The 13,314-nt window shown below is 50.7% G+C and overlaps 2 protein-coding genes across 3 annotated transcripts in view; one reads left to right on the plus strand and one right to left on the minus strand.

Annotated features, from left to right (window-relative positions):
- EMP2 (epithelial membrane protein 2) overlaps positions 1-13,314 on the plus strand; it is a 594,685-nt gene that overhangs the window by 418,971 nt on the left and 162,400 nt on the right. The gene's annotated exons all lie outside the window — the stretch shown is intronic.
- The window catches only part of ATF7IP2 (activating transcription factor 7 interacting protein 2), a 564,057-nt gene that overhangs the window by 194,457 nt on the left and 356,286 nt on the right, over positions 1-13,314 (minus strand). The window lies entirely within an intron of this gene.

Raw genomic sequence — 13,314 nt, forward strand, 5'->3', positions numbered from 1 at the left:
ATCGCCACCGCGTGATCCACCTGAGGCGGCACACACCAACGCTCATTAGTGGCGGGTGTAAATGGATAACGCAGCTTGAACCTACTCGGCACAGCAAAAGGCTTCTTTAAATTGCGCCATTGCTCATCAACAGCGCGCTGAAATTCCGTAGAGCAAGGAAAAACCTGCAATGTTTTGCGCTTTCTTTGCGTCCCATAAGAGGACATCAAAACAGGAGGACATGGCTCATCCTGTAAATGCAGCGTTTGCTTGATAGAAGCAACCAACTCATCCATGAGTGCAAGCTCTTCAGACGAGCCAGGGGGAGAATTATCAACCCCTTCCACCTCAGCCTCCCCGTCAGACCCCACAAGGTCTAGAGATGAGTGAGACCCTGAGAAGGGCACTCCAGCCATAGCAGCCCCATCGCCCTCTGAATCAGAGGAAATAGACACTCTGGGCCGTTTTGTGGATCGATCAGCCAACAGCATCTGCACCTGAGCAGCTAAGTTTGCCACAATAGTGGCCAGATCAGCCCCCTCGGGGGAAGCAGCAGCCCCTTGGCCCCCCACCAGGGTGGGAGGAAACTTGCAATCCTGAGAATCCATGCCCCAGCAAGATAAGGAAGAAAGGGGTACTGCCCCTTTAAGATCGCGGCGAGCGTAGCCCACCGCACCCACTGAATACACCGACCCCCACAGGGACAAGAAACTTGGCAAGGAATACAGGAAAAATGGGAAGATAAAAACCTGGAGAGATCACACAGGCTGCTGCCACCGATCGCTGTCCCAGAGCAAAAGGAAGTGGTGCAAGACTGACCGCCCCTATGAAGCCCATGCAAGGCTACACAAACATGGCCGCTCGGCTGAGGATTCCTTGGGCAAACAGAAAATGGTGCCGACATGTGGCCTGATCGATCGCCGCCAAAATGGCGGCGTTTGGCGCCAAAACGCCGTGCATTACCACACAGGACCGGCCACCATGATTCTGCCGCAAAAAAATGGCGGGTCGCCGCAGCGATCGCCGCACAACATGCCCAAAATCTGACTGCTGCATGCTTACAGAGCGGGAGAGCCCCCCCCCCCTCACAGCCCACACACAGGCAGCAAGTTCACACAGGAACTGACAGGGAGCACAGCAGCCACACAGACATGCAGGGTCACACGGTCCCAGACTGACACCCAAATAAGACAGGTCCCCACATAGAGTCACACTTACCAGTCCGGATGGCGTGGGGGAACCTGCTCCAGCGACCAAACAGCTGCACTGAGGACAGGGAGTGTCGCAAGCATGACGCAGTGGAACTGCGGTGTGAAACCGCAATGGCGTCCAGTGAGGTAGCCACCTCACCGATAGCATCCCTGCAGCGAACAGGGATGGGTCGTTCAATGTGCCAGGGCAAAACCTAAGTTGAACGCTCGATGGCAGGCTGGGAAGCCCCTGGCCCTGAGCCCTTGGATCCAGGGTGGCCAGACAGACCCAGCTCCGCACGATCATCTTCATCCGAAGAAGCTAACTAATGCTGAAAATCAACAGCTAGTAAAAGAAAGAGAGAAAAGACTCAAAATAAAATCAAAAAGAGAATAGAGGCTGAGACAGAGAGCCCCAGCACAGGAACAGCCAGCCTACTCCTAAGCTAGGCATTAGAAACTGAGTTGGGAATGCAGGAAGCAGGGAGGTTTTGACTGAGGGGACCAGCCCCTGGGGGTGGGATATGCTAAAAGCTTTGATATTAATATATTCTGTTGCCTAGCTACTCCTGCGGAGCAAAGGTCAATAACCCCATTAGTGACGAATATGAAGTGGCGGCGACTGTCGGAGGACGTATGAGAAATTAGGATGGGTTGTTCCTTTTATTTCAAGGTAGGGAAGGCAAGAACCATGAAAAGGGAAGCACGGTTTTCAGTTGGTCAAAGAGGGTAGAGGGAAGGGAGACATTTTGGGAATCTACCTGGAGACCTGAAATCTGTCCAAATTGATCCAAAGGGTGAAGTAAATTGGGAGTAGAGATGAGAGGACATGAAAAGTAGAACATCGTCTGTGAAAAGGCAAAGATTGTGCTGGTGGGTGCAGAGTTCCAGGCCATGAACTTTTTTGGAATCAGCCCAGATTAGGAGGGCCAGAGGTTCGATGGCCAGAGGCAATAGAAGGGGGGAGAGGGGGCAACCTTGCCTGGTGCCCTGCTCCACTGGGAATGGATCAGATTTGTGACCCACGTAACAGACATATGCTCTGGGATTGTTGTAAAGGGATAGGACCCAGGTTAAGAAATGTGAGCCAAAACCTCAGGCGTTGTAATATGTATTATAAATAGGACCATGAGACTGTCGAATGCTTTTCTTATATCTAGGGACACAAAGCAAGAGGGTATTTTACAGGAGGGCGCTGATTGGGCCAAAAGAACCGCTCAGCGGATGTGGTTGCCTACTTGTTGGGTGGGGATAAAGCCAACTTGATCCCTATGCATCAAAGAACATATAATTGGGTTCAGGTGGGTGGAAAGAATTTTGCACTAATAGTTGAATGTTGAGGTTGAAAAGGGAGATGGGTCGATAGTTGGAGCACAAAGTATTATCTGTGAGAGTTTTGGGTAACAGTTATCACAGCTGTCAGGGTTTGGTCTTTTAGAATGGAATTGCTTTAGCTAGTAATGGGGGAAAGGAGGTCAGCAACTTTTTTGTAGTGGGTGGCCAAAAGGCGGTCTGGGCCAGGGCATTTGCGCGTATTCCATAATAGTAAGGGCAAAGCTCTCTCCGTAGCTGTTTGGCTGGCGGCCAGGCTGAGATATGGAGAGAGCCCTGCAGAGTGATAGGAATCACGAATAGCTGCTTACTATTATGAAAGTGAGAATCGTTCTGTTTTATTGAATAAAATACCTTATTGCTGATTATATCGTTTTATGCCCCTTTGCTTCTTTATATATGCTGGGAAGATTGAAATAAGAAGCACCTTGTCAATTTATTAAGCCTTGAGTCTAGCCTATATGAGCTGCTGAACTTAGGAGCGATCCGGGCAAGGACTAATTTCACTCTTATATGAAGCAAAGTTTATATGTGCTGGAGGTAAGCGCATTTGAAAGCCAGAAAAACGGAATTTTTGTAAAATCTTACCTGTAAAATTCCTTTCTCTGAGTCCTCCGACAGTCGCCGCCTCTTCATATTCGTCACATATGGGGTATTAGACTTTGCTCCGAAGGAGTAGCTAGGCAACAGAATATGTTAACAATAAAGCTTTAACATATCCCACCCTCAAGGGGTGGACCCCTCAGTCAATACCCTCCTACTTCCTGCAACCATATCTCAGTTTTAGTGGAATAGCAGTAGAGTATACATTCAAACCCCAAAAGAGGGGCGGGGGCGGCGACTGTCGGAGGACTCAGAGAAAGGAATTTTACAGGTAAGATTTTACAAAAATTCCGTTTTCTCTTACGTCCTCCGACAGTCGCCGCCTCTTCATATTCGTCACATATGGGGACGTCCCAAAGCAGTGCAAACATGAGGGGTGGGAAACGCATCCGCGCCGAAAGGCAACGCAGTCTCCACGTCAAAGAAAGGAACCTTACCAAAGGAAGGAAACCAGCTGGGCAACAGCAAAAATAAGTGCTCAACAGGAGCAACAAACCCAGGAAAAGACAAAAAACCAGGGAATACAAAAAACTATCCCAACAGCCAGGAGTCCCCAACAAGGGACCCTATGGAACAGCCGCACTAAGAACCTTGCGGCCAAAGGAAGCATCCGCCGATGCCTGAACATCTACTTTGTAGAATTTTGTGAAAGTGTGCACGGTCGACCAAGTCGCCGCCTTACACACCTGGGCTACAGAAGCCCCATGACGGCAGGCCCAAGACGTACTCAGAGATCTAGTAGAGTGCGCCTTCACAGGCACAGGGGGAACCTTCCCCTGCAAGGCATAGGCCTGTTCAATGATCTGCCTGATCCATTTGGCGATGGTAGAGGCCGAAGCCGCCATGCCCTTCCGAGGACCCTCTGGAAGAACAAACAAGGAGTCCGTCTTACGAAAAGACTCAGTCGATTTAAGGTAAACCCTTATCGCCCGAACAACATCCAGAGAGTGCAATCTCACCTCCTTTGGATGTTTAGGCTTCGTGCACAACGAAGGCAAAACAATATCCTCGTTAAGATGGAATTCCGAAACTCGTTTCGGCAGAAAAGAAGGATTAGGTCGCAAGACCACCTTATCCAAACGAACAACCAGGTACGGAGACTTGCAGGACAAAGCCGCCAGTTCCGACACTCTGCGAGCCGAAGTGATCGCCACCAAAAAGGCGACCTTTTTGGACAACATAGACAACGAGATCTCCCTGATCTGTTCAAAAGGAGCACGTTGTAACACAGATAGGACTAGATTCAAGTCCCAAGGGGGCAAAGGATCCCTCCTAGGAGGAACCAGATGCCGCACACCCTGAATAAAAGTGCCAACCAAGGAGTTGGAAGCCACGGGACGTTGAAACAGAACGGCCAGCGCAGACACCTGACCCTTTATCGTAGCCAGCGCCAAACGCTGATCGACACCCGTCTGAAGGAAAGACAGCACACGGGAAACCGAGTACGTGCGGGGTGAAAACCCCCTGGACTCACACCAGGCAAAATAGGCCTTCCAAGTACGGTAATAAACCTTTCCCGAGGAAGACTTCCTCGCGTTGATCAAGGTATGAACGACCTCTGGAGAGAGACCCTTCTCCTTCAGGACCTCGGTCTCAACAGCCAGGCCGTCAAAGCCAGCGACTGTAAAGCAGGATGGTAAATCGGTCCTTGAGACAGTAGATCGTCTCGAAGAGGCAGACGCCAGGGGGCGTCGACCGCCAGATTCACGAGGTCTGCGTACCAGGACCGGCGAGGCCAGTCCGGTGCCACAAGAATCACCGTGCTGCGTTCCGAGTGTAACCTGCGAAGGAACCTGGACAGCAACTGAATCGGTGGAAACGCGTACATCAGCCTGTACTGATGCCACGGGGCCACTAACGCGTCCGACGCGTCTGCCCGAGGGTCGCGCGTCCTTGCCACGAACCTCTTCACCTTGTAGTTGAGGCGAGACGCGAACAGGTCCACATCTGGAAGACCCCACTTCGCGCACAACATCTGGAAGACAGCCGGATGGAGAGACCATTCCCCCTGATCCAGGGTCTGGCGACTCAGATAGTCCGCCTGCCAGTTCTCCACTCCCGGAATGTGAACCGCCGTTATCGCCGGGACATGAGTCTCGGCCCAAGACAGAATATCGGCCACTTCTCGAGCCGCTCGGGCACTCCTGGTGCCCCCTTGGTGGTTGATGTAGGCCACCGCCGTGGCATTGTCCGTCTGCACCCGAACCGGGCAGCCCTGCAGCCGGTCCGTCCAGCGATGAAGACAGAGCCTTATCGCACGCAATTCCAGAATGTTGATCGGGAGGGAAGACTCCCCCTCCGACCAGGTCCCCTGGGCGGACAGAACGCCCAGAACACCACCCCAGCCCGACAGGCTGGCATCCGTGGTGATTATCGTCCACGAGATCGGACGAAACGACTTGCCCCCGGACACCAACGGGGACTGGAGCCACCACAGAAGGTTTTCCCTGGTGCGATGACTCAACGAGATCTGAAGATCCAGAGATTGAGGTCGCCCGTCCCACTTGGACAGGATCTTCGCCTGGAGACCCCGCGTGTGAAACTGCGCGAAAGGAATCGCCTCGAAGGCCGAGACCATCAATCCCAGACATCTCATACACGTCCGCAGAGACGAGTGTGGAACGTCCCTGAGGGACCTGACTTCCTCCTGAAGAGTCCTGAGTTTGTCTTCCGGCAGGAAGACCTTCGCCTGCACCGAGTCCAGTATCATTCCCAGATAGGGAAGATGAACCGACGGACTCAGTGTCGACTTTGGAACATTTATCGTCCAACCAAACTCCTGCAGAGTTTGCATTGTGACAGACAGGTCCTTCTCCAGACCCTGACTGGTCGCAGACCGAATCAGAATGTCGTCCAGATACCCCAGGACAGAAATGCCCTGGGCCCTCAATGCCAGAACCGGTGCAAGCACCTTGGTGAAGACCCGCGGAGCCGAGGCGAGCCCAAAGGGCAACGCCACGAACTGGTAGTGATCCTCCGCAATGGCAAATCGAAGGTATCTCTGATGACCCTCGAATATGGGGATGTGAAGGTACGCATCCTTCAAATCGATGGAGGCCATGAATTCCCCCGGAACCAGGGCAGCCACCACCGAGCGCAGGGATTCCATGCGGAACTTGCGAACCCGCACAGAGCGGTTCAGAGCTTTCAAGTCCAGAATCGGACGAACCTTGCCCTCCTTCCTGGGCACGGTGAACAGATTGGAATAAAACCCCCGAAATCTGTCCCGATGAGGCACCGGAACCACCACTCCCTGAGCCCTCAGGTCCCGCACCGCCAGGTGCAAATCCCGCAGGCGCTCTGGAGACAGTTGTAGATTTGAGGGAAAAAATTTGCTCTCTGGCCGAGAGAGAAACTCGATCTTGTAACCAGATCGAACGATTTCCAGAACCCATCTGTCCCGCACACGGGCCAACCAGGGCTGAAGAAAACCGAGCAAGCGTCCCCCCACCCCAAAACTGGGTGAGGGCGCCCCTTCAGGCCGAACTGTTATGGGCCGCAGGTCCGGATTGGCCGGACTTCTGTTTCCCAGACCAGGGCTTCTTCTGAGAGCCTTGGCCTTTGAACGGTTTGCCCTTGTAGTGCGGCCGAAAGGCACGAAAGGACCCCTGAGGGGGCCGAAAATTCGCATGCTTCTTCCCAGAAGCCCCCTTAGCCTTGGGGAAATGGGGCAAGAGAGTGCTCTTACCCCCGGTGATCCCCTTAATCAACACATCCAGGGACTCCCCAAAAAGGCGAGACCCATCATAAGGCAGATTGGCTAAGGTTTTACGTGAAGATTGGTCCACCGACCAACATTTCAACCAAACCAGGCGGCGAGACAACACCGCCACGCTGTGCACACGTGCAGCCAACGGAATCAGGTCCAGGTCCGCATCACACAGATACATGACACCCTGGCGGATCTGATCCACCATATCCAGGGTCGCCGCCGAGGCCGAATCGGCCACTAGGACGCGCCTAAGCATCTGCGTCCAACTTGCGATCGCCTGGGCCGCCATGAGAGAAGCAAACAGAGCCTTAAGCATAGAACCCGTAACAGAATAAGTATGACGGGCAAGAGACTCCAGTCTCCTATCCGTGGCATCACGGAAAACAGGGGATCCCTCTGCAGGAATCGCAGTGGCTTTGTTCAAAACCGCAATTGCATGATCCACTGGCGGAGGCACACACCACCGTTCATCAGTGGCAGGTGAGAAAGGATAACGCAGCTTGAATTTACTTGGTACCGCAAAAGGCTTGCGCAGATCGCGCCATTGATCCTTAACAGCGCGCTGAAAATCAGCATTGCAGGGAAAAACCTGCGGCGTCCTGCGTTTTCTCTGCGTCCCATAAGCCGCCAAGGCAGCGGGGGGACACACTTCGTCCTGCAAACGTAGCGTCTGCTTAATGGAAGCAATCAACTCATCCATGATTGCAAGCTCTTCAGGCGAGCCAGGGGGAGAATTATCAACCCCCTCAACTTCAGCCTCTACCTCAGACCCCACTAGATCAAGAGAGGAGCGGGACCCCGATAGGGGGGTCCCTGCCAGAACAGCCCCATCACCTTCACCCTCAGAATCGGAGGACAGAGCAACTCTGGGCCGTTTAGTAGATTGAGCAGCCACCAGCATTTGCACCTGGGCAGCAAGGCCAGCCACAATAGAGGCTAAATCCCCCCCTGGGGGGGAAACAGCGGTCCCCTGGCTTTCCACCAATACTGTGGGAAACTTGCCCTCCTGAGAATCCATTGCCCCTGTATGCCAGACAACCAAGGGTTAACTGCCCCCTTTCAGCAAGCGCGGCAAGCGCAGCCCACCGCACCACACTCAGGCACAATGAGACCCCCACAGGGAATATACAGACTGAATACAGGCAATGGACAACAGGAATAGAAGGATAAAACCTGAGGAGACCCCGCTGCTGCTGCTGCCTCGATCGGTGTTCCAGGAAAGAGGAAGTGATGCTGCCAGGGCGCTCTATGTAAGCCTATGGAGGCTACAAGAAAATGGCCACCGTGCATGTAAACCATGCGGCCGGAGCGGGCGCCGGTAAAATGGCGTCGTTTGGCGCCGAAATCGCCGCTCCACAGTGCATAAAAACACACACAATTTCATCCCATTATATGGATACATGTTAGATCGCCGCAACGATCGCTGTATATGCCCCAACATGCCATTAAAAACATGCCCCACAGAACACAGCTTCCCACACTGCCCAGCCTGACACACACAGTGTCACACAGCTCCCCCCCCCCCCCTGCAGCCCACAGCATGCAGCCGAGAGATAGGGAGACAAGCAGTGTGATTAAAGGCAGGTTACACAGTCCCAGACTGAGACCCCCCCCAGACAGACAGGTCCCCACATAGATACACTTACCTCACATGGCGTGGGGAACCCGCACAGGCGAACAAGCCACTGCACATGAGGCAGGGAGAGTCGCAATTCAAGACGCACACAATGGCGGTTAAGAAACCGCACAGCGTCCGGTGAGGTAGCCACCTCACTAATCATCCCTGCACCGAACAGGGATGGGTCGTTCACTGTGCCAGGAGCGTTACCTGGCTGAACGCTCGATGGCAGACTGGGAAGCCACTGACCCACGACCTGCGATCAGGGGGATCAGCCCGAGACCCAGTCCGCATGATCCTCTTCGTCCGAAGAACTAACTAATGCTGACAAAAAGAACAGCTAAGTAAAGGTAGAGAAAAAACTCAAACAAAATATTAAAAAGAAGAAAGAGTCTGGGACAAAAAGTCCCAGCACAGAGAGAGCCAGCCACTCCTGACAAGCTAGACATTAAAACTGAGATATGGTTGCAGGAAGTAGGAGGGTATTGACTGAGGGGTCCACCCCTTGAGGGTGGGATATGTTAAAGCTTTATTGTTAACATATTCTGTTGCCTAGCTACTCCTTCGGAGCAAAGTCTAATACCCCATATGTGACGAATATGAAGAGGCGGCGACTGTCGGAGGACGTAAGAGAAATATTTTTTGGCGGAAGAGTTTTGTGAGATTTTTTTTATCACCACCCTGCACAAATCTGAGCACTTTCACTGTGTGCACACTATATATTTTTTTACACTATTGGATTTTTTTCACTCTTAATTAAGTGAACTTTATTGAAACAATATTGCAGTATTATTGTTTCTTTTTCCTCTATATATCTGGAATCATGGATATGGGATTTGTCAAGTAACAGTGGAGGAAGATGGTTTAATATTTATTAAACATTTGGAGTGGCACATTTTATTTAATTTATTTTTTATATACACACACTATTTTCTGACTATTTTATTTTTGATTGAATCTATTGTTTTTTTCCCCTCATTTGCACAAGGTTGAGATAGGATTTTATCACTGATTGAATTTATTGAAGAAAGAATTTAGAGATCAATTGATTTTATATATATTTATAGTCATATAATTATTGTACAAGCACCTGAGTACTTGAATTGGTGGGAGCTGCTTTTCGTTTTTAGGTATTTTTGGTGTATCACCATAACAGCGCACCTTTTCTTGTTTTATATACATCAGTTAATTCAACGTGTGATATTTCAACCCAGACGATCTGGGAAGCACATAAGCCAATGATACGGGACACTTACATTAGTCAAGCTTCCAATCTCCGAAAGGAGAAACAACGCCTCCACTAACGCTTAGACGATGCCTTCCATTGGACTCATAAGAAATTCCAAACTGAACCCACCCCGCTCACTAGACAACTTCCTGATAAAGCTAGGCTTGAACTAGAACTTTTTCTTACAGATTCTGCAGAAAAAATCCCTCTGCAGATTCCATCTCAAAATTTACACTAAAGCGAATAAACCTGATACTCTAACCCTATGTTAAATTGATCATACACCTAAGCCAATTCACTAAAAATAACCTAGACACAATTCTACTAGAGTAGCAACCCTTTAAAAGGTGTCCAATAATTTCATAGACATTTAGCACTCCTCTACTCCGCCTCTTACCCCTTCTATCCCACTCAAGCAGACTATTTTCTAGAATACCCTTTCCAACACTTCCCTCCCAAAAGCGTGAAGATCTTGACAAGCCTATCACTAGTACAGAGGTCCAAACCGCTATAAAAATCTGAAACCGCACAAACGCCCTGGCCCGGACAGCCTTTCGGCCACCCACTACAAAAAAGTTGCTGACTAGTGATGGACGAACAACGGCCGGGGCGGTTTGCGAACGTCAGCCGCAAATTTTCTCAAAGGTCCGCGAACCACGTGTTCACGGCGGGCCCCATTGACTTTAATTGGAGGCGAACTTTAAAAACTTTAGGTCATACTTGCAGCCACAAAAGACTTACTAGCTGTGCACAAATAGTCCCAGCACATGGACAATGTCATAACAGAAGTATCGCAACTAGAAAAGTTGCCCTAAAATGTTTTTTTTTTTTTACAGCAAAAAAAAAGTTTTTGGCGGAACCTTTACAGACCAATTGATTTTCAATTCCAGTCTGAAAAATTAGGCATTCACAGGATAAAGAAGTGTCAGCCATTCCAAGCCCCAAAAATTTGCCCACATGCGTTTACCTGACAGCTAAGAGCATTGTATTCTGTGGCTGAAGGTACATTAGGCATTTACACGATACAGAAGTAAGTGTCGGCCAGTATTGGACCCAAAAATTAGCCCACATGGGTTTACCTGACAGCAAAGGACGTAGTATTTGATGGCTGGAGGTACATTAGGCATTCACAGGTAACAGAAGTAAGCGTCGGCCAGTATAGGCCCCAAAAAGTAGCCCACATGGGTTTAACTGATAGCTAAGAATGTAGTATTTGGTGGCTGGAGGTACATTAGGCATTCACGGGTAACAGAAGTGTCGGCCAGTATAAACCCCAAAAATTAGCCCACATGGGTTTACCTGACAGCTAAGAACATAGTATTTGGTGGCTGGAGGAACATTAGGCATTCACAGGATACAGAAGTGTCGGCCTGTATAGGCCTCAAAAATTAGCCCACATGGGTTAACCTGACAGCAAAGAAAGTTGTATTCAGTGGCTGGAGGTACATTAGGCCTTCACAGAAAAAATAATTCTCGGCCCAGAAAGGCCCCAAAATTTGGCATTCAATAGACATAAAATGCCTTTTATGCCGCTGTATTTAGCGAAGACAAGGACCAGGAATTGTTGTGGGTGGATGGCGGTCTGGCGGATATTTGTGGCCTGGCATGAGGAATTTCAATGAAACATGGTCACATCTTTTGTATTCCTCAGAGATCCATGTCTCATTCATTTTTATAAATGTGAGGTAGTCTACACTGTCATGAGCTAGGCGAGTGCGCTTATCCGTCACGATAACTCCTGCTGCGCTGAACGTCCTTTTGGACAGGACACTGGACGGGGGGCAAGCCAACAGTTCCATTGCAAATTGTGCAAGCTCTGGCCAGAGGTCAAGCCTGCCCACCCAGTAGTCCAGGGGTTCATCACTCCTCAGAGTGTCCACATCGGCCGTTAACCTGATGTAGTCGGACACCTGTCGGTCCAGGCGCTCCCCGATGCTGGATCCAGAGTACAGCTGTCGATGGTTTGGCTGAAAGAAGGATCTCTGAAGTGACCAAGACATCTTCAAAGCACCCTCTTCTTGCAGGCGCTGTTGGATTGCTACCCGCAACTGTCTCTCTGTGACTATAAATTCCTCTGCCAGCGCACGCAAAAGCAGAATGTAGCATTTCCCGCAGCAAGGCCTGGAAGTGCTGCATTCTGACCACCCTCTGTGATTGAGGTAACATTTCCGCCATTTTTTGTTTGTACCATGGGTCTAAGTACGTTTCCACCAAGTACTGGTCCTTGGCCTTTATGCTTTTTATACGGGGGTCCCCCTAAAAACACTGGAGCATGAAGGCCCCCATTCACACTAAACTGGAAGCGGTGTGGTGGCCTGCTTCAAGCTCGTCATCCAGGATAATGTCGTCCTCATTTTCCTCCCCCCATCCATGGACAACACCAGGGATCCCAGAAATGTTTAAAGCATGCTCTTCTTGCTCCTCCTCATCCCCCTCCAGCACCAACCTCCTCTGACTCCTCTTCAGACTCCTGTTGTTGACTTGTCTCAGATGGAGTAGCACCCACTGGGAATTCATCTTCCGACTCCTCGACGGCTTGATCAATGACACAACGCAATGCACACTCCAGAAAGAAAGCGTAAGGTACGATGTCACTGATGGTGCCCTGGCCGTGACTGACCAGTTTGGTGATCTCATCGAATGGCCACAGAAGTCTGCATGCGTCCCGCATGAGCAGCCACTGGCGAGGTGAAAAAAACCCAAGCTCCCCAGAATCTGTCCTACAGCAGAGTTCGTACAGGTTGTCGTTAACTGCATGTTTCTGCTGGAGCAGCCTATCAAGCATATGCAGCGTTGAGTTCCATCGCGTCGGACAGTAACAAATAAGACGTCTGACGGGCAGGTTGTGTCGCCGCTGAATTTCAGCAAGGCGAGCCATGGCTATGTAAAATCTTCTGAAATGGCCTGAGATTTTCCTGGCTTGCCGCAAGACGTCCTGGACCCCAGGGTATTTGGCAACGAATCACTGCACGACCAAGTTCAGGACGTGTGCCATGCATGGCACGTGTGTTATTTTGCCCTTTTTCAGCGCGCTCAGCAGATTGGCACCGTTGTCGCACACCACTTTACCAACTGTCAAATTCAGCGGTGTCAGCCACTGATCTGCCTGTGAATGCAAAGCTGAAAGGAGTGATGGACCAGTGTGGCTCTTGGCTTCCAGGCGCAACAGACGCAGCACAGCATGGCAACGTCTCACCTGGCATGTGGAATAGGTTCTGGGGATCTTGGGCGGCGCAGCGGAAGAGGCGGTAGCAGCAGAAAAGGAGGAGTCAGCCGAGGAGGAGAAGAAGAGGCAGGCCTGCATGCAATCCGTGGCGGTACAACCAAATCTACACGGGTGCCTTGGGTTACATGCTTGACAGCCGTCAGAAGGTTCACCCAGTGAGTAGTAAAAGTGATATACCTTCCCTGCCCGTGTTTGCTAGACCATGTGTCTGTGGTCAGATGTATCTTGGCACCAACACTGTGTGCCAGAGATATTCACTTGCCGCTGAACATGGCCATACAGCTCTGGAATGCCCTTCTGCGAGAAATATTTCCTGCCTGGGACCTTCCATTGTGGTGTTCCAATGGCCACAAATTTACGAAAGGCCTCCGAGTCCACCAGCTGATATGGCAGTAGTTGGCAGGCTATCAATTCCGATAAGCCAGC

This window comes from Pelophylax lessonae (assembly GCF_965119305.1).
Source record: "Pelophylax lessonae genome assembly, chromosome: 6".
Lineage (NCBI taxonomy): Eukaryota > Metazoa > Chordata > Amphibia > Anura > Ranidae > Pelophylax > Pelophylax lessonae.